General features: G+C 44.7%; 1 long non-coding RNA gene across 1 annotated transcript in view; it reads left to right on the top strand.

Moving 5' to 3' along the window:
• The window catches only part of LOC135968310 (uncharacterized), a 101,669-nt gene that overhangs the window by 81,705 nt on the left and 121 nt on the right, over nt 1–19,843 (top strand). The gene's annotated exons all lie outside the window — the stretch shown is intronic.

The following is a 19,843-nucleotide window of genomic DNA, read 5'->3' on the forward strand; positions in this document are numbered from 1 at the left end:
AGGCATGTACCACTGCACCTGGCAACATTTTAAATTGATAATATGTCCCTCAGTAGAATTGTTGTTACCATCTAAACGTTATTGAATTAATTGCCCCATCCTTAAACTAGGCACATCATTTTCTAAGAGAAAAATCTGAAACAAAAATAACCAAGTGACTTTCTATGATCCTAAAGGGTTGGATAAAATTAGGATGCTTGTTTTTAATTTCTCTTGTCACTAAGTGCACACTCACGGAAACATGTATACAGTGTGTTTGCTGAGCACATTTTTATATGCTCAGTGCTCTGTCCTATAGGACTTTCATGTATTATCTAACTTGCAGTAACATTATGTTGTGGGAATTATTGTCATTCCCATTTTAAAGATGAGGAAATTGAGGACTAGACGGGTTAATGTACCTATGGCCCAAGCTAGGAAGTGGCACAACATGGATATGAAGCCACGGGGGCAACGCCAGAACCTGAGTTCTTCCGAGGTCATTTATTCCCATTTCTCTAAAAAGAATCCTTAATCTGTCTCTTCTGTCCTTGTTGAAGACATTCTGTAGCTGTGGTTGCAGCCAATGCGCATTCCAGAATTCATCACTGATTCAGGGTGAGCTTAGTTGTGTGAACAGTAAATTTATGGATCTAGGATGCTGGAAGCAGCACCACCTCGTATCAGAACAATTCATCCCTGTCATTGCCTTTGTTATAGGTTTCCCATGATGTCACTGCTGAAGGCCGGGTAGATAGTGAAGGGGTTGGCATCCCCTGAAGCACAGGCTTAGACAGGTTTGTGCGATGGGGCCATTGCTCCCTAGCCCGTCCTCAGAAGGCCAAGACTCCTCTAAATTGAATGCAGGTTGGGGGTGTCTGGGGTGCCAAGTAACTCCCTCGAATTCCTCCCAGCTCACATGAGCTGTTATTCTTCCTGTGGAAAGTAACCACTGCAAGCATTCGGTATGAGAATGAGGATTCTGTGAGATTATAAATAACATCCCCGTTCCTCCACTCCCTATGAGCATATTCCAGGAAAACATTTTGGGAGCCTAGAGGAAGATGAGTAACTAGAAGCAACTTTGGCCAGCTGTGACTATGGCCAAAACATGCATTTTGAGGTTAGAGTGCTGTGGTTTAACTCTGCCACAGTGAGCTGCTGTGAGGACCACTGTTCCTCTCTGATTTGTTTCTAAAATTTATCATTTGCATACAGAAACACTCTCAACAAAAAGCAAAATAAAACAAAATCAAATAAAGAAATAGCCGACTCTCATGATTGAATTATATGAGGTATTGGGGAACTGCCTGGATAGCCCTGCTGATGGGAATGAGAAAGATGGGGAAGAAGGGCTTACTAACATCATCACCATTGCTTACATTGTTTGTCAAGGCTTTCTCCTGATTTATCGGGGGCAGGGGATGACATTGAGGCTCAATGACTTGTTGGCCATGAAGAATGGGGGAGTGTGCTGTTCCTTTCCTATACTCACAAGAGGTTTCTGCTACTTTGATCCTTCAAAGTGAGGCCATAGCCCCCCACAAAGCAGTGCTGTCTGCAAAGAGGCGTGTTCAGTGCTGAGCGCACAGACGTCTCCTTCCCACCCGGTCCTGGGCTCTCTGCTCCCCATCGCCTCTGGCAGACCTCACTCTGATTACAGTAACTTCCCAGCGGGGACCAGGCCACCTCCAACAATCACAACACCTCATTAAACCATCTTTTCTAACCTCCTCTCCCACTCCGCCTTCTGGCAGGACTGTGACAATAGGGAAAGCCTCTGATGGATTTTTAATTCTATTTCCTTTCCCTCCCTTAGACTGGAAAGGTCTAGTGAGGCAACTAAGCAGTGAAGAGTTTCAGGGAGAGCTGGAGTCTAAGGGTCTAGAAACCCACAAGCTGTTCATTATATGAATAATCAGTTATTGACTGAGCCATGAGCACTGATCCAGATTCATGGAGAAGGGACAGAATCCCAAGCCTGGGTTTGTCTGTGAGGGTGTTTCCTGCAGAGAGGTTCATCCTAGTGCTGGCTGCAGTCTGGGCCATTACCCCTTATCTTCAGATGCTGCTGCTCAGCACTCTGCCCACCCAGTGAGCCAGCTCACAGCTCCTTCCTGGCTGGGGTCAGTTTTCTGCCTAGCTTGCTACCTCTTTGTATCTCTGTGGTTTTGTTAAGTCTTTTTTCTGAGGGCATCTACGCACCCATACAGTCTTCTGCTATTTGCATTTTTTTCTCAGGAAAGCCAGCTGTAGCTTCTGAAGATTTCAGAAGCTAGGTCAATAGCAGAGAACCAGAAAATAAAAATCAGAAGGCAGAGAAAGGCAGCTGCCCTATGCTACAGCCTCCAGCACAGTTGCGCGGAATTGGGTGTGGCAGAGACCCGCTGATCTGGAATATTGGGTACCAACCCTCAGTTTTCATACCCAGAGCAGCTGGTCTTCCTTACTACAACAACGACCATGATGATAGTGATGACTAAGACGATGAATATAAGACTTTGCAAATAGCTTCATAGGTGACATGTGAAACGAACGTAATCTAATCCTTTCCTTCAACTGGGGTGGAATCATTTAACAAGTAAGAGATGTACATCTGTGATGGCTAACTTTATTTTCATTTTTTGAGTCTCACTCTGTTGCCCAGGTTGGAGTGCAGTGGTGTGATCTCAGCTCACTGCAATCTCTGCCTGCCAGGTTCAAGCGATCCTCCCACTTCAGCCTCCCTAGTAGCTAGGTCTACAGGCATGCACCACCATGCCTGGCTAATTTTTGTATATTTTGTGGAGATGGGGGGGGGTCTCCCTATGTTGCCCAGGCTGGTCTCGAACTCCTGGGTTCAAGTGATCCTCCCGCCTTGGCCTCCTAAAGTGCTGGGATTACAGGCATGAGCCATTGTGCCTGGCCTGTGATGGTTGCCTTCAGGGGTCTCCTTGAATGGATTAAGGAATGCCTAGAAACCTGGCAAAGCATTATTTCTGGGTATGTCTGTGAGGGTGTTTCCTGCAGAGATTAGCACATGAGTCTGAGTGGACTCGGTGGGGAAGATCTGCCCTCAGTGTGAATGGGTGCCATCCTATCTGCCAGGGGGCCCAGAAAGAACCAAAGCAGAGGAAAGGCGAGTGTGTCTCTCTCCTGGAGTTGGGAGACGCTCTTCCTCTCCTGTCCTTGGACATCAGAACTCCAGCTGCTCCAGCCTTTCCACTCTAGAACGTACACCAGTGACCTCCTGTGTTCTCCAGCCTTTGGCCTTAGACTGAGAATTACACTATTGATTTCCCTGGTTCTGAGGCTTTCCAAGTTGGACTGAGCCATGCTACAGACATCCCAGGATCTCCAGATTGCAGACAGCCTATTGTGGGATTTCTCAGCCTCTATAATCACACGAGCCAATTTCCCTAGTAAATCCCCTCTCATGTATCTGTATGCTGTATATATCCTATTGGTTCTGTCTCTCTGGAGAACCCGAATACAACATTCTACAAGAATGCCATAATGCACTAAATAGATCCCTTTTATTCATTATTCAACAATCATTTGTTGGGAATGTATTGTGTACAAGGTTTAAATGAAATATCCAAAGATATATAATGGGCCAGGCGCAGTGGCTCACGCCTGTAATCCCAGCACTTTGGGAGGCCGAGGTGGGTGGATCACTTGAGGTCAGGAGTTCGAGACCAGGCTGACCAACACGGTGAAACCCCGTCTCTACTAAAAATACAAAAATTAGCTGGGCGTGGTGGCGGGTGCCTGTAATCCCAGCTACTCCAGACGCTGAGGCAGGAGAATCGCTTGAATCTGGGAGGCAGAGGTTGCAGTGAGCTGACATCGTACCATTGTACTCCAGCCTGGGAGACAGAGGGAGACTCTGTCTCAAAAAGCAAACAAACAAAAAAACATAAAGATATAAAAGGTTCCTTGCTTTTAAGTCTTTTTTTTTTTTTTTGAGACGAAATCTTGCTCTGTCACCCAGGCTGGAGTGCAATGACACTATCTCGGCTCACTGCAACCTATGACTCCCAGGTTCAAGTGATTCTCCTGTCTCAGCCTCCCAAGTAGCTGGGATTACAGGTGTGTACTACCACGCCTGGCTAATTTTTTGTAATTTTAGTAGAGAGGGGGTTTCACCATGTTGGACAGGCTGGTCTCAAACTCCTGACCTGAAGTGATCCACCTGCCTTGGCCTCCCAAAGTGCTGGAATTACAGGCGTGAGGCACTGTGCCCAGCTCGCTTTTAAGTCTTAAACTTGGGCTTCAGGTTCTAGACAAATCCTGAGTGGTCCTGAAATTTTTCTTGTAAATAATGTCCTCGTTTGGTTTGCATGCACATCCCTAACCCCCGCATGCACTTGAAGTTGTTTTCTGGCTGTAGTAACGGCTGCATCGTTCATTTCCAATTGCTCACCCAGATCCCTCTCAGCTCTATGCATTTGCAAGATGGTAGCCTGGAATTCTGCACACAGCCTGTGGCCGTGGAGCTCATCAGGCTGCCTGGCTCATACCGGACTGCTCTTAGAATACCAGGGCCACAAATCACCAAGTTGGCCAACTAACTGTGAGTGGTAATCACTGAAGGACATTGTACGGAATGAACCTCTGATTCATTTCCTCTTTCCTTAAGGGAACCTATGACTTTTTTTGCAGGCAAAGCACAAGCTGCCCTGCTGGCTAAATGAGGTCACTAAGAATCTTCAAGGGTTTTAGGGAGACAGAACCTATCAGTGAAACGATGGTGAGAGACTCAAAGGAGGTTTCTGTAGGGCAAGTGGCCTAGACAGTGACTCTCTGTGCTAAATAGGCTTTAGATTTGTAAAAAGAGAGCCAGCCAAATGGGGTAGTGGCTGAGCACGTGCTCATCCAGGCCAGAGAGCCTGCTTCTGATTCCAGGCCCCACCACCTACTGGCCATGGGGCTTCGGGCAAATGATGGTCCTTCCCATGCCTCAGTTTTCTCATCTACAAAATGGGGATAGGATAATAATATTTACCTTGCAGGCTTATTGTAAGGACTGGATGATGTAACCCCAGTGAATCACCTAGAACAGTGCTTTGGATGGAGTGACCAGTCCATGAAGGATTGCCAGAATTGTTACTGAGACATCATAGGGCACAAGCTCAACCTTGATAGCAATACCAGGAGGCTCGTGTTCTCTCCAGGAGTGCATCAACGTCATAAGGCCGTGAAGAATGTGCAGACCATCCTCAGTCCAGCAGCAGCACCCCAGCCTGACAATAGATAGGGCTATCACAGACAGGATAATAGCCTTTTCAGGGACATCCAGACAGCTGCAGGAAAAAGGCCCTTCTCATGAGAAAAAATAAGGTGATAAATGCTTGGGGAAAAGATTTTCAAACGTGTTTTGGTCTCAGTTTAATCATCTAGAGGAAAACAAATTTGTTCCTTTACATGGAGATTTCTTTTTTTTCTTTCTTTCTTTCTTTCTTTTTTTTTTTTTTGAGACGGAGTCTTGCTCTGTCGCCCAGGCTGGAGTGCAGTGGCGCGATCTCGGCTCACTGCAAGCTCCGCCTCCTGGGTTCACGCCATTCTCCTGCCTCAGCCTCCTGAGTAGCTGGGACTACAGGCGCCCGCCACCTCGCCCGGCAAATTGTTTGTATTTTCAGTAGAGACAGGGTTTCACCATGTTAGCCAGGATGGTCTCGATCTTCTGACCTCGTGATCCGCCCGCCTCAGCCTCCCAAAGTGCTGGGATTACAGGCGTGGGTCACCGTACCCGGCCTACATGGAGATTTCTTATACCAAAGTTCCCGTTACAGGATTGGCAGCATTTTGAAAGCTTATGCTAAGTCTTTCTGTTTTCCTTAAATCCTCTAAACTGCTACTCTAAGTTTTCTCAATCTTGACCTTGGATTTCAGGGAATTCAGAAAAATAAAGGCGGCCTCAAAATAGTTATTGTGGGCTACAAGTTTCATAACATTGGGGAGGCATCCTATCACTGAGCTGGAGCAACTTTCACACTTTTCACAACTGTCTGGATTTGCAGAGAGGTGGTCCAGTGCTGCTGGATGGGTGGGGTTTCCATGGCAACAACACAGCTCGGCCCACTCTGATTTATTATTTGCTCACAGTATTGAGAACAACAGTTTGACCTTAGGAGAAAGAAAATAGTCTTTCTAGGGACTGTTTAGTTTAGGTCGTTTAAACCACTTGCCTTCTGACCCTTTTCTTTGAGACTTGATTGAATGTTGGTAGTGTTTTTGCAAGAAGTGAGAAATAAATAAATAGAGCCACGGAGCTGTCACAAGTGGTACAGCAGCTCCTCAGAGTCATGGGGGTTGGGGGCTTTGAAGTCAAATGCAGGAATCTCTCATTACAGTAGTCTTTTTCAGAATGTTGGCCTTTAGTGCAGGCAGGGGAGGGGAAGGAACACGGTATGCCTGGATTCTTGCGGTGGTGATTTTGCTGCGCTACACGTGTGTCCAACTGTGTCGCTTCACTTCACAATTCATTCATCTGCAAAGGAGGGATCTTAGACACAAAGATCGACTGGAATGCAACCGATGGTTGGTAGCCTCAGACTTCTTGGTCCTTGCTGTGCTATATCCTCTCCGTGGAAGGGCAGCACATCACTCATTCACTCAACAGAGATGGCCTGAAACCATCAATCAACAAGCTCTGCCCTAGATACTTTAAAAAAAATCAGTAAGTTTTCTGGCTCTTTCCTTTCTTTGCTCTACCAACACCTGCTCTCAGATCCTTGTGCCTTAACAAACCAAAGATGACAGATAATGGCGTAAAAAGCAACTCCTCTTACGACAACTTGCTTTGATTGGAAATGACACCTGTTTACGGCCATACCACCTTGAACGTGCCTGATTTCATCTGGAAATGACACTTGATAGCAAATTTCCAGGAAGAAGACACCAGATAGGAGGCGTCCTGAAGGCCCTGTGGCCTTTTAATAGATTTTCTTCACTGCTCGAGAAGTCCTCCCTATCAAATCTTCTCCCTGATGCCATCTGGAGTTGCTGACAGCTCCCACACCCTACCATCCCCTGTGATGGGGAAATAAACTGCAAAACCTTTTACAAGTGTGAATCATCGTGCACCTGCCCATTCAATCTTCTTTCATGTAATTTGGAAAATAACTCTTTTTTACATAGAGCTTTTAAAAACACCTGGAAAAATTGGAAGCGCAATAAGGCCAACCCCCTGCCCCCCACACCACCCTTAGGTACTACAGTCCTAATAATAACTAGAAGAATAAACACAATTGGATATCTGTCATGTGCTGGGTACTGTGCTAAGTGCTTTCAATGCATCAAACCATTTGATTCTCTGTAAGCAGTGAAGATAGATATGGCTATTATTCCTGTTTTCGTGATGCAGAAACAGAGGCTGAGAGAGGAGGTAAAGTGACTTTCTGGCTCTTCCTGACTCTAGAATTTGAGTTCTGACCCATCATATTATCAGCTGCTACCAACAGCAACTAATTCCTAGGTGAAGTCAGGGCCCTTTTTAAATCTTGATAATAATTGGAGTCTCATGAAAGAACTAGAACCACGCAATTAAATTTTCATCTCTATATTTGATAGTGAATGAAAGAATACCAGTCTGATTTGCACCAGAAGTACAAATCAAATTGCACTTCTTTTTTTTTTTTTTTTTTTTTTGAGACAGAGTCTCCATCTGTCACCCCAGGCTGGAGTGCAGTGGTGCAATCTCGGCTCACCACAACCTGCGCCTCCCAGGTTCAAGCAATTCTCCTGCCTCAGCCTCCTGAGTAGCTGGGATTACAGGCATGCGCCACCATGCCCAGCTAATTTTTTTGATATTTTTAGTAGAGACGGGGTTTCACCATATTGGCCAGGCTGGTCTTGAACTCCTGACCTTGTGATCTGCCCACCTCAGCCTCCCAAAGCAAATTGCACTTCTGGTAGTTCAGGTTTCAGCTTGGGTGCAAGGCAGACACCAGGACTCTGGGAAGTCTGAGTCACAAATGTGCTGTGTGACTCTGACTGCTCTGAGTCTCAGCACCTTCACCTGTAGGGTGGGGCGCCCTGACTCAGTAATTCACACTTATTTCAGTGGAATCCTTTCCTCATGAAGTCTTACCTAAGCCTTCCGGTGGAAACCAGGAGACCCATTATCTTTAACGGGGCATCCTGCTGTATGTTCTCACCCCAACAGAATGTTCAGGGAATACCTTCTGAGTACTTTGCTTTGATTTTTTTTTTTTTTTTTTTTTTTTGAGACGGAGTCTCGCTCTGTCATCAGGCTGGAGTGCAGTGGTGCGATCTCGGCTCACTGCAACCTCCACCTCCCGGGTTCAAGCGATTCTCCTGCCTAAGCCTCCCAAGTAACTGGGGTTACAGGTGTGCGCCACCAAACACAGCTAATTTTTGTATTTTTAGTAGAGACAGGGTTTCACCATGTTGGTCTCAATCTCCTGACCTCATGATCTGCCTGCCTCAGCCTCCCAAAGCACTGGGATTACAGGTGCGAGCCACCATGCCTGGCCTGCTTTAATGTTTTATAGCTCCTGTTTTCAGGACAGTGCAAAGCGTTCATTCATCCATTCATTTATGCTGCAAATAGTTAAGGAATGACTGATACAAAGTATTTGAAAGGTGTCAGAATTTATGATACCAGGTGGATAGAAATCAGGAGATTGATTTTTAAAAAATCTCTTGAAGGGTATCATAACTTCATTATTGTTCTGTACAGAAGGAGAACAAATGGGTATTCTGAAAAAAACAAAAACCCGGAGCTGGAAGCCAGGAGGGCCGCGCTCTAGCTCTGTGTGCACCAAGGAGGGTGTGACATGATCTTTCTGGGTGTCAGTGTCCTCATTTGCAAATTTAAAATAACAGGGTCTGCCTTACAGAATTGCTCTTTTCAATGCATGTGTAGGAGCTCATGGAGAGTGTCCCTAGGAATCACACTCAGAAAATTTGGAGCACCCAGACATGGCCCAAAGGGTTTTATTACTGGGAAGCAGTAATTACAGGAGACGGAGATGAGGCTGGGCTCCAAGACTTCAATTAAGTGACAAGAGAAAGTGGTCACCGCAAAGCTCCTAATCCTGGGTTGTGCACCCAAGGAAGGGATGCACTGGGTGGCTAGCAGGAGGAGACCAAAGCTGGGGCTGAGAGATTGTGAGGAGGGCAATTGTTTTACTATAGCAGGGTTTGGGGAAACTTAGCGGGTACAGTCACTCCTTACATTGTTTCCAAGCTCCCACCCTGATGGAATGTGCATCAGATCCCTTTTTTTTTTTTTTTTTTTTTTTTTTTTTTGAGACAGGGTCTCACTCTGTGGTCGAGACTGAAGTGCAGTGGTGCAGTCTTGGCTTACTGCAACTTCCACATGCCAGGCTCAGTTGATCCTCCCACCTCAGCTTCCCTGTAGCTAGGATTACAGGTATGCACCACCATGCTCAGCTAACTTTTCAATATTCTGTAGAGACAAGGTCTCGCCATGTTGCATGAGCTGGTCTCAAACTCACAGGCTCTAGCGAACTTCCCACCTGGACCTCCAGAAGTGTTGGGATCACAGGAGTGAGCCGCTGGGCTGGCTGGCTGATTCTTCATAACTGAAAGAGCCAGTCAGATTGAGAAAGCTGCATGAGGATGGAAAAGGAGCTTCCAGGCCACCCTGCTTCATCTGTATCGAGTGCTGGTGAGGAGATGCTGCTGTGCCCCAGGGATCTGAAATTCTACACACCTACAAGAAACTTGCCTTTCCTACCATCCATACAGTCATGGGAACAGGGGCTTCCTTGGAGCCTCCCTTTCTTCTGGACTGTCTCCCAGCCGCCAGGTCCTGCCAACAGTCCCTCACAGAGTTCTTTTGTATCCCTCCCTCCTGCTCCATGCCAGCACCACAATTCCAGCCCATGTCACTTCTAGTCCAGCCTGTTCTCCTCCAGTTTCAACCCCTCAATTTGTTTTCCTCCTAAGCCTCTAGACCAGCACTGTCCAAAAGAAATCTAATGTGAGCCACATACGCAATTTTACATTTGCCAGTGATGACCACATTGCCTAATGAATAAGGTATCCGACTTGGGATTAGAAGATTCAATGTGCCAGTGGCCTTGTTTAAAAAGTAAAAAGGAACAGGAGAAATGCAAACATTTAATACATTTTACTTAACCCAATATACCCAAATTATTAATACACAAAATTTTAATAAGATATTTTTATGTTTTTCCATACTAAGTTTTTGAAATCTTGTTGCATATACACATACCGCACATCTCAAATTTGGACTGGTCACATTTCATATACTTACTTGCCACAGGTTGCCAGTGGCCTGGACTGGACAGTGCAGGTGTAAATGCAACCTCATCACTTGAGAACTTTCCAAAATCCTTTAGTTCACCGCCCCACCCCCACCCCAAGATAAGCTTCAGTTTCACCTCTGCCTTTCTTTGCAACATCAGTTTTGACCCTTCCCCCAATACCACACACTGCATTCCCACCATACCAAACTTCTGGCGGTTCTTAGTCTGTGGCAGACTCACTATCACCCCAGCACCTTTTATATACTCTATTCTTCCACCTCCATTTGGGCACACCTCCTCTTTGAAGCCACCCCCCTACCCTAACCTAACCTAAGGCACATAGCAGGCGACATAATGACCTTTAAAGCTGTATGCGTCAAAATCCCCAGAACCTGTGAGTGTGTTACCTTACACGGCAAAGGGTCTTGAGATGGGAACATCCCTGGGTTATGCAGATAGGCTCAAAGGAATCAAAAGAGGCCTTATAAGAAGGAAGAAGGCAGGTCAGAGTCAGGGAAGGAGATAGGATGAAGGAAGCAGGAAAAGAGAGATTAGAAGATGCTGCACCACTGGCTTTGAAGATGGAGCATGGGGTCAGGAGCCAAGGAATGCAGGTGGCCTCCAGAAGCTACATAAATCAAGGAAACAATTCTCTTCTAGAGCCGGCTGAAGGAACACAACCCTGCCCAGCACCTTGATTTTAGCCTACTGAGACTGATTTTGGACTTCTGACCTTTGGAACTGTAAGATAATAAACTTGCATTGTTTTAAGCCACTAGGCTTTGGTACTTGTTACAGCAGCCTATGGAAACGAATGCAAGCACTTTTTCCTTATAACTCCTGTAGCTCCTTACCTCTAGCATGCAGCACTGATTTTCGTGTGCTTAGGTTTTCTTGCTTCTCTGTCCAGCACACTTGGAGCTCCTTGGAGACAGTTATTCTCTCATTTACTTTATTTGTGCCCAGGAAGTCTGAGCCCCAAATGTCTGTGTTTTCGTTGTTGTTGTTGTTTGTTTGTTTTTGAGACAGGGTCTCCCTCTGTTGCCCAGGCTGAAGTGCAGTGGTATGATCTCACCTCACTGCAACCTCCATCTCCCAGGGTCAAGTGATCCTCCAACTTCAGTCTCCTGTGTAGGTGGGACTACAGGCACACACCACCATGCCCAGATAATTTTTGCATTTTTTGGTAGAGATGGGGCTTCTCTATGTTGCCCAGGCTGGTCTCAAGCTCCTGGACTCAACTAATCTACTTGTCTCGGCCTCCCAAAGTGCTGGGATCATAGACATGAGTCACTGTGCTTGGCCTCTCATTTACTTTAATTACTCCTACACCCAGCATTGCCCAGCATATAGTAAATGCTCCTTTAAAAAAAAAAAAAGAATGAAGGTAGTGGAAGGTCTTTCTTCTCTTTCTTACAGTGAGAGAAGAGCCTCCTCTGCGCCACACCCATGTTGGCAACACTCAAGCATTCATATAACAAAGAAGCCAGGAGCAGTTTCTGTGGCCAGCAGCAGGGGAGCTGAAAGAGGCATTGCAGGAAGGAGCAAGAAGGGCCCTGCAGAGGGCTGCTGTGGCTGCACCTGTCAGGCAGATGTGTTATGCTCCAGAAACTTTGAAACCAGAAGCACGGAGCTTAAGCTTAAGGACTGCATGGAGCTGGGTGCAGTGGCTCACACCTCCAATCCCAGCACTTTAGGAGGCTGAGATGGGAGGATTGCTTGAGCCCAGGAGTTCGAGACCAGCCTGGGCAACATAGAGAGACCCTGTGTCTACAAAAAATTTAAAAAAAATTAGCTGGGCATGGTGATGTGTACCTGTAGCCCCAACTAGTCAGGAGGCTGAGGCAGGAGGATTGCCTGAGCCCAGGAACTTGAGGCTACAGTGAACTATGGTCTATGATTGCGCCACTGCACATCAGTCTGGGCACAGAGGGAGATGCTGTCTCAGGGGGAAAAAAAAAAAAAAACTGCACTGGATTTGTGAAAAATTGGAAAATAAACAGAATTCTAAGAATATTTTTGTAGCTCCTCTAGGGCAGCTGAGTGAAAAGGTAGCTGCTGCACTAAGTCTCAGGGGTAAGATCAGGGCAAGTGTGAAGGCGTAAGGACTTTTCAGTCAAGAAGGAGCCGGTGGCAAGGAAGAGCAAGAACAAGTGAATGGGAGATTCACTAAAACCCCGGCCTGAGGAAGGAAAGGATTAAGCAACTGCGATTTGGAACCAGGAGAGAAAGCAGTCCCATTGAGAGGTGGAGACATCTGTGTAGACTAGGACTTCTCAGGCTTGGCTCTACTGACATCTTGAGCCAGCCAGTTCCTTGTTGTGTCACCGTGGCGGGAGGGGCCGCCCTGTGCACTGTAGGATGTTCAGCAGCATCCAGGCCTCTACCCACCGGATGCCAGTGGGTAAAGTCACTACCCCCGCCCCCAGTCGTGACAACTAAACATCTCTCCAGACATTGCCAAATCTCCACTGGGTACAGAGATTGCCCCTCCGTTGAGAACCAATGACTCAGAGGAAGAAATAGGATTGGGGAAGGAGTAGGGATATACTTTAAGGAAGAGCAGTGTAGCTGACAGAAAATAGCAGAGAATAGATCATAAAGCCACAGGAAAGAGAGAGGTGGTGGGTAAAAAGAGTCTCACCCTAGAAGGAGTGACAGCAAAAATGATTGATGGAAGAGGGAACAGACATGAAGACAAGCAAAAAGCAGAAAGTACAGAAAAAGACCTGAAAGGAAGTCTGGGACGGCTGTCCAGGGAGTGACGCCAGCCTGAGAGGGAATCGACCTCAAAGCAGGTCAATCCGAGGGTTTAATGACAGGTTATTGACACACAAGGTCAGGGCCCATTAGGCCCATTAGTCTTCTCTCAGGACGTAAAGATGTGAGAGCCAGATACATGTCAAATTGCATACACACACATCACTTCCAGGTTTATTATAATAATACTCCAGATAAATGTTGGAACTGAAAGAAGCTTCGAAAAGTCTCAACTCGCTTTCTAATTATCATGACGCTCATCAGAGGTTTCAAACCAAATGAACATCGCTGAAAGATAGGTTCAGGTTTAAACATCACTAATCAAGCAGAAAGATGGTAAACAATTACCCTGATCTACCACAAACAAAAAGGGATGCAAACCAATTAAGTGAAACTAAACCAAGTCAGCTCTTTTTATCTGGCATTCCTTTGGGATCCTGCATTGCTGGTAAAGATTAGGACTAAAGAATGCAAAACCATGCTGATCTTAAACCATTTCACTGCAGACAAGTCAACAACCTCCAAGAGTTGTGTTTATGTGTTGTTGGGATGTATGAGGGGAGGAACGGAGAGATCAATTCAAAGCTCTTCCAGCCATCTGGAGCAAAACCCGGTTGCAACTGCTTGCCCTTTTCTATTCATTCTAAGTTTCAGAGAATCACTTTCCAATTAGAAGGAGGTTCCACAGGACTGTGCTGTACTCTGAAGTTTTAAAAACATTTTGTCTAGGTATTTCCTTGTGGTGATTGCAGAAATGCTCTCCGTGAGTAGTCTTCATAATCTCCTAGTTTTGTGAGAGTCCTAGGTCTGATAAGAACCTGTTTCAGGGCCAGAGATAGAACTGGAAGGACAGTTTGCAGAAGTGCCAGAACTCCGAGTTGTGAAACCTCATCTCATTCTTCTCATGCCAGCATTCCCATGTAAATCAGCTGTTTGCCTCTAGGAGGACAGGTCCAATGGATAGAGCTCAGCTTTGCTGCAGAGAGCTTTGGGGCTAATACACGCAGGTGAGAACTTACAGGGCCGGCTGGTTAACAGAACTGCAGAAGATTGTGCCTGAGCATTAACTCAGGCAGTGTCGGGGTTACTGGTTATGGTGGTGGACCATGGGCCTTCCCTGGTTTGCATTGTGTCCCTGGGTAAACATACTGGATGCAGTCTGTCTCTTAGGCAAAAACTACCCAGTTGCTTACCTCTCCAAAGGACAGTTTAGTGTAGTGATGAGAGCATGAGCTCTGGCACCAAAACTGTCCTGATATCTGTACCTTAGGCATTTAATAAAATCACTGCCTCAGTTTCCATATCTTTATTTTAATTTCTTATTATTTATTTTTGAGATGGAGTCTCACTCTGTTGCTCAGGCTGGAGTGCAGTGGTGTGATTTCGGCTCACTGCAACCTCTGCCTCCCGGGTTCAACCAATTCTCCTGTCTCGGCCTCCTAAGTAGCTGAGACTACAGGCATGCGCCACCACACCAAATTAGTTTTTGTATTTTTAGTAGAGATGGGGTTTCACCACGTTGGCCAGGCTGGTCTCGAACTCCTGACCGCAAGTGATCTGTCCAGCCTCCGCCTCCCAAAGTGCTGGGATTACAGGTGTAAGCCACTGCATCCCGCCAGTTTCCACATCTTTAAAATGCAGACAATAATAGAATCAGTGACAGAAGATTGTGATAAGGCTTAAATGTGATAATACCTGTATAGTGCTTAGAATAATGTCTACATGTACCAAATGGTCAATAAATATTTGTTATTCTTTATTTTTTGTGCCAAATTCTTGGAAAATTATCATCCATTAAAAGGTTATAGGAATATAGCTTTCTTGGCATTATATAATGAACCAGGCCTCTATTATTTTTGTTATTTGTTTTGTTGATTGCTTTACTGCTCAGGCTGGAGTGCAGTGGCATGATCATGACTCACTGCAGCCTCAGATTCTCAGGCTCAAACGATCTTCCCACCTCAGCCTCCTGAATAGATGGGACTACAGGTGTGCACTACCACACCCAGCTAATTTTTTTTTTTTTTTTTTTGTAGAAACAGAGTCTATGTTGCTCAGGCTGGTCTTGAACTTCTGGGCTCAAGCAGTCCTCCTGCCTCATCCTCCTGCCCAATCCCTGTATTGGGATTACAGGTGTGAGTTACTGTGCCCAGCCACAGGACTCTGTTTTCTTTTTTTTTTCTTTTTTTGGAGACGGAATCTCACTCTGTCACCCAAGCTGGAATGTAGCTGCACGATCTTGGCTCACTGCAACCTCTGCTTCCCGGGTTCAAGCAATTCTCCTGCCTCAGCCTCCTGAATAGCTGGGAATATAGGCGCCCACTGCCATGCCCAGCTAATTTTTTGTATTTTATTAGAGACAGGGTTTCACCGTGTTGCCCAGGCTGGTCTTGAACTCCTGAGCTCACGCAATCCGCCTGCCTCGGCCTCCCAAAGTGCTAGGATTACAGGCGTGAGCCACTGTGCCTGGCCCACAGGCCTCTATTTTCATTAAGAAATGCATTCCACATTCTATTAGAATCTTTAACAACTTAAAAAAAAACTAACAACTTTTAAATCCTGAACTCTGAGATTTTTCTACACAGAATGGACTGTTGTTTCCTTTAAACACAGCAGCTCTTCAAGGAGATTGTGGACTCCTTAGTCTGGGGCCCCTTACACTGTTGCAAACTTTCCTGATGTCACCCAGTAAGAAAAGCTCAATATAACATGATGTCGCTAATGGATAGATTTGAAGAGAATTATTTTTGCCTCTCTAGAATTGATCAGGCTAGGCGCTGTGGTTCACGTGTGTAATCCTAGCACTTTGGGAAGCCGAGGTGGGAGGATGGCTTGATCTTAGGAGTTGGAGGCTGTAGTGAGCTATGACTGCACCACTGTACTCCAGCCTGGGCAACAGAGCGAGATCTTGTCTCTAAAATAAATAAATGAAAAATAGAATTGATCACAGCTGAGTTTTAACTAGGTAGCCTCTCAAACATTTAAACAATGAGGTAAAAGTAGGACAACAGTAATCAGAAGCACAGCTCTTCTCTAAAGGAAGTTTATACATTCTATTTTCTAGCAACCATTATTGGGTGATTTGATTTAGAGCCTTAGTCACCCCCTAATGTCTGATGAAAGCACAACGTTAATGACACCAATGTCAATTCTGCTATTTATTTGAGGCTGTTCTATGACATGGCATGCTATCATTAGCTATTCATTTCATGAAGTTATCTTTCATGGAAAGCAAATAAGGTGAGACAGGGTGGGTGGTCCAGCATAACTGCATCCTAATTATTGAAGAGAAAAATTAAAATAATCTTAAGTATCATTTATTACCGCTGATGTGATGGGCTTGTTATATCTCATTTACTCTTTTCATCAGTTCTATGAGATGGATATTGTCATTCTGTTTTATTTGTGGATAAACTGAGTCACAGGAAGATGAAGCAAATGTTTCAGGGTCACAGCGGTATTAGGTGGCAGAACTGAATTTCAAACCAATGTAAAACTTACTTTAAGTCTAGTTTTTTCCCAACTCCCAGTGCTATTTTTCTAAGCCCAGTTTTTAAAAGAGGAAAGTAAGGTCAACCTCATATCCAGAGGAAAAAAATGTTTTAAAGTAGCATCCTCTGCTGGCATGGGTAGTAGAGTTGTATTTATTCCACCATAAAAGATATCTTGGCTCAAATCAAAATACTTTCAAAGTCAGCATTATTACCTGTGAAATTGACTTGATACCATATTACTGAGTGAAGTATCTCCCAGTTCTTAATAAACATTAAGTAACTCTTACCCTCACGGAGTTAAGGGAGATAAACAGAGTTTGTTCTCCAAAAATAAAAGAAATGTTGTTGGCATTGGAATGACAGACACTCAAAGGAGTCAGCTCATAAGTCCTTGGGTGATTCAAATCCATTTTTTAAAACAGGGACTTCACAGCATGGGCCAGTGGCCCGACATCTGCTGCTGGCCCCTTGTCATTCCTTGTTCATGCTCATGGGGACAAGAGATGGGTCAGACCAGCTGCAGCTCCTGCCATTTCTATTTGTTGCAAAGGGAGCTGCAGAATTGAGTGGCTATAGAACACACTTGTCCACCCCAAATTCCAGGTTTGATCCTATAGCTCTTGATTGGTCAAGGAGACTGCCAACTCATATTGCCTCAACAGATACTGCTTTGGGGGAAAACCTAGACTGGGCCCCTGTGTGGTAGAACTTTCGAGACCAAATAAGACATTCAAATCACATGCATAATTTTTCTTGATATTTTTGGAGATAATCATGTAGCATGAAGTTTCTCTTTTTTCTATTTGTACATTTTTTGAGTGGCCTACCCACATATAAAGCTAACTAATCTTTGAAAATCGCTTTTATTTCAAAATTGGGCAAAAATGGTGTGATTCTATTATGGACACGGGAATCAGACATTTCTTCCTGCCTTGGGAGAAAATTCCAGAGACCAACAGCTTCAGTCAACTTTCAGAATTTGCGCAAGTTAAAACTAAGACAGGCTTAGTGCAAATGTAATGTACACACCCCAAAACCAGGGCTTTAACATCCATTTACTGTTTTAAAAACTTCTTATTCTCCTTGCCTCAAACAGTCCCCTACAATGGTTTGGAGACTGGCACACTTTCACACCTTCCAAGATGTAACCCTAATTCTCTAAGCAGACCTGGCTATATACGTCAATCAAAAATGAAACTGAAGGAAAGGTATCAGGGCAATCTGTTTATTTTAGGGATATCTTATCATATGTCTATCACTCACAGTACAATATGAACTTTACCCACACTTGTTGAGCCTTGTTTCACCTTACCTTATAGTTAGGTGACTGTTGCTATATTTCAGGGAGACTGGGGGAATAATCTGTCATTTTTTTCTAAGCAATTTATAGACTTTTCTTTTATGGTTACCTTGAATCTCATGACTGATCATGTAATTATCCTGAATTGACTTCTGAGAATTTGAGAACTGACTTGTGATCTGCTTGAAACGTGACCCAGGACTTTCTGCTTATACAGCCCTGCCAATTAACATAACATCAGCTTTATTTTATTATTTGATCCTGATTTTTCCTTTGCCTTAATTTCTTTATCTAATTTTGCCCAATACTACATACACTTTGTGTACATATGTACACACACACACACACACACACACACACACACGATAAAATAGTTTTTGTCAACCACCACAAATCTTTTTTATAGGAAAATCTTTAAATAGTGAAATGAATTGTCCCAATTGGTGGTGGTCTGTTCTTTACATCCCGATTTTCTCCAAATAAGATGTTGGAGTCCCTTAAAACTGAGAAGAGACCATTGGTTTTATTTAGAAGCATATTCTCTGCCCTGTGGCCTGGTGTTTACTTTTCTTTTTTCCTTTCACTTTACTTTTGTACGCAGTCCTCTCTCTATTCTCCAGCCAGTCACCCCACCCCCAGGCAACATGCAGCAGTACTACTTAACAATACCTGGTCTACCAGGGACTCTAACCTATAACATAGTATGCACTAGAAAGCCCCAGACACAGCCCCACGTCACAGGACACAGTAAATTGTGTAACTATCCACTCTCTGGTTTGTTTCAGGGAAACTGACAGATCTTTATGAAAAACTTTGCAGAGAAGTGGTATGCTGAAAAGAAATAATCACATAATCACACACAGCCTCCCTCAAGGACCATTTGGGGCCCTATCATTAATCTTTGTAACACTCCTACGAAAGAGGTGGATGGAAAGTTCTCTCAGGCCAGTGTTTCATAGGTGAGGGGACAGGGCAGGTCTGGGCTTGCGCATGGTTTAGAAGGGAGGAAAGAAAACTCAGCACCCTTAAGGCTCCCACCACAGTCAGCCCCAGCACTGACATCTCCCATGCAGCCCGCATCCTGGGCAGTGCAGGTTTTGTCTTCTACAGGAGTATTTAGTTTCTCGGGGGCAAGTATCCATATATGGCCATCCATAGCTCTTTCCAGCTTGGCAGTGCTCCCCGGACCAGCAACCCCTCCATGCACCCCATGCTGTCAGTAGCTGCCAGTAGGTTGAAATTACAGGCCTCTAGACAAAGTTTTTTCAGAAGGTTTCAGCTCCAGCTCACCCCTTGCAGAAATGTATGAAATGCTCTGACCACCCACCGTTGGGATTTCCTACCTGTGCAAACCTGAGCTGTTTGCTGGGCCCCAGCACCTTCTCTAACCCCTCATTCTCATAGGCGCTTAGCACCAGGAGCTGAAGATAAAAAGGCGGCAAAGTAGGCTCTGATGCCAATCTTCTGCCACACAGCTGTGTATAATGGTTTTGCTGCTATTTTGCAGCCTGAATCACTTTCCCTGAAATGCTGCAGGTCTACACTTGTAGCCTAGTAACTGTTTAATGAAACTGATAATTAATCTTCTACACCATGCTCTATTACTGTAGAACTAAAATCCACAATGCAACAGTAGAAGAATAAAATGAGTAAAGATGAGACAAAAGACAGCAAGTTGTCAAAATACAGTAATTGGTAAAGAATTAAAAATGGAACCTCCTACAAGATGGCGTCTCCCTCCCAAGATGGAAATCTAACAGTTTTTGGTCACAATCTGAAGAGATACAATTATCATAAACCCCAGAAAGGCTTTCTCATGTGCTTAGTGAGGTCTCTCTTTAGGAACCCAAACAACTGTTATCAAATGGATTCCTATATATCTAGGAAGTGAAAAGCTAGAAAGCTAGAAGGCAAAAACTTAAAGTTGTGTGCAATACAATAATTATGTTACAAGTAATAATGTTTACTGGGCACTCAATATATGCCAGGCATGATAAACAAAATGCTATAGATTTATATAGTAATGTAGTCATTACTTCATTTAATACTCGTAAAAATTGATGAGA

Source organism: Macaca fascicularis, chromosome 18, assembly GCF_037993035.2.
Source record: "Macaca fascicularis isolate 582-1 chromosome 18, T2T-MFA8v1.1".
NCBI classification, from domain to species: Eukaryota; Metazoa; Chordata; class Mammalia; order Primates; family Cercopithecidae; genus Macaca; species Macaca fascicularis.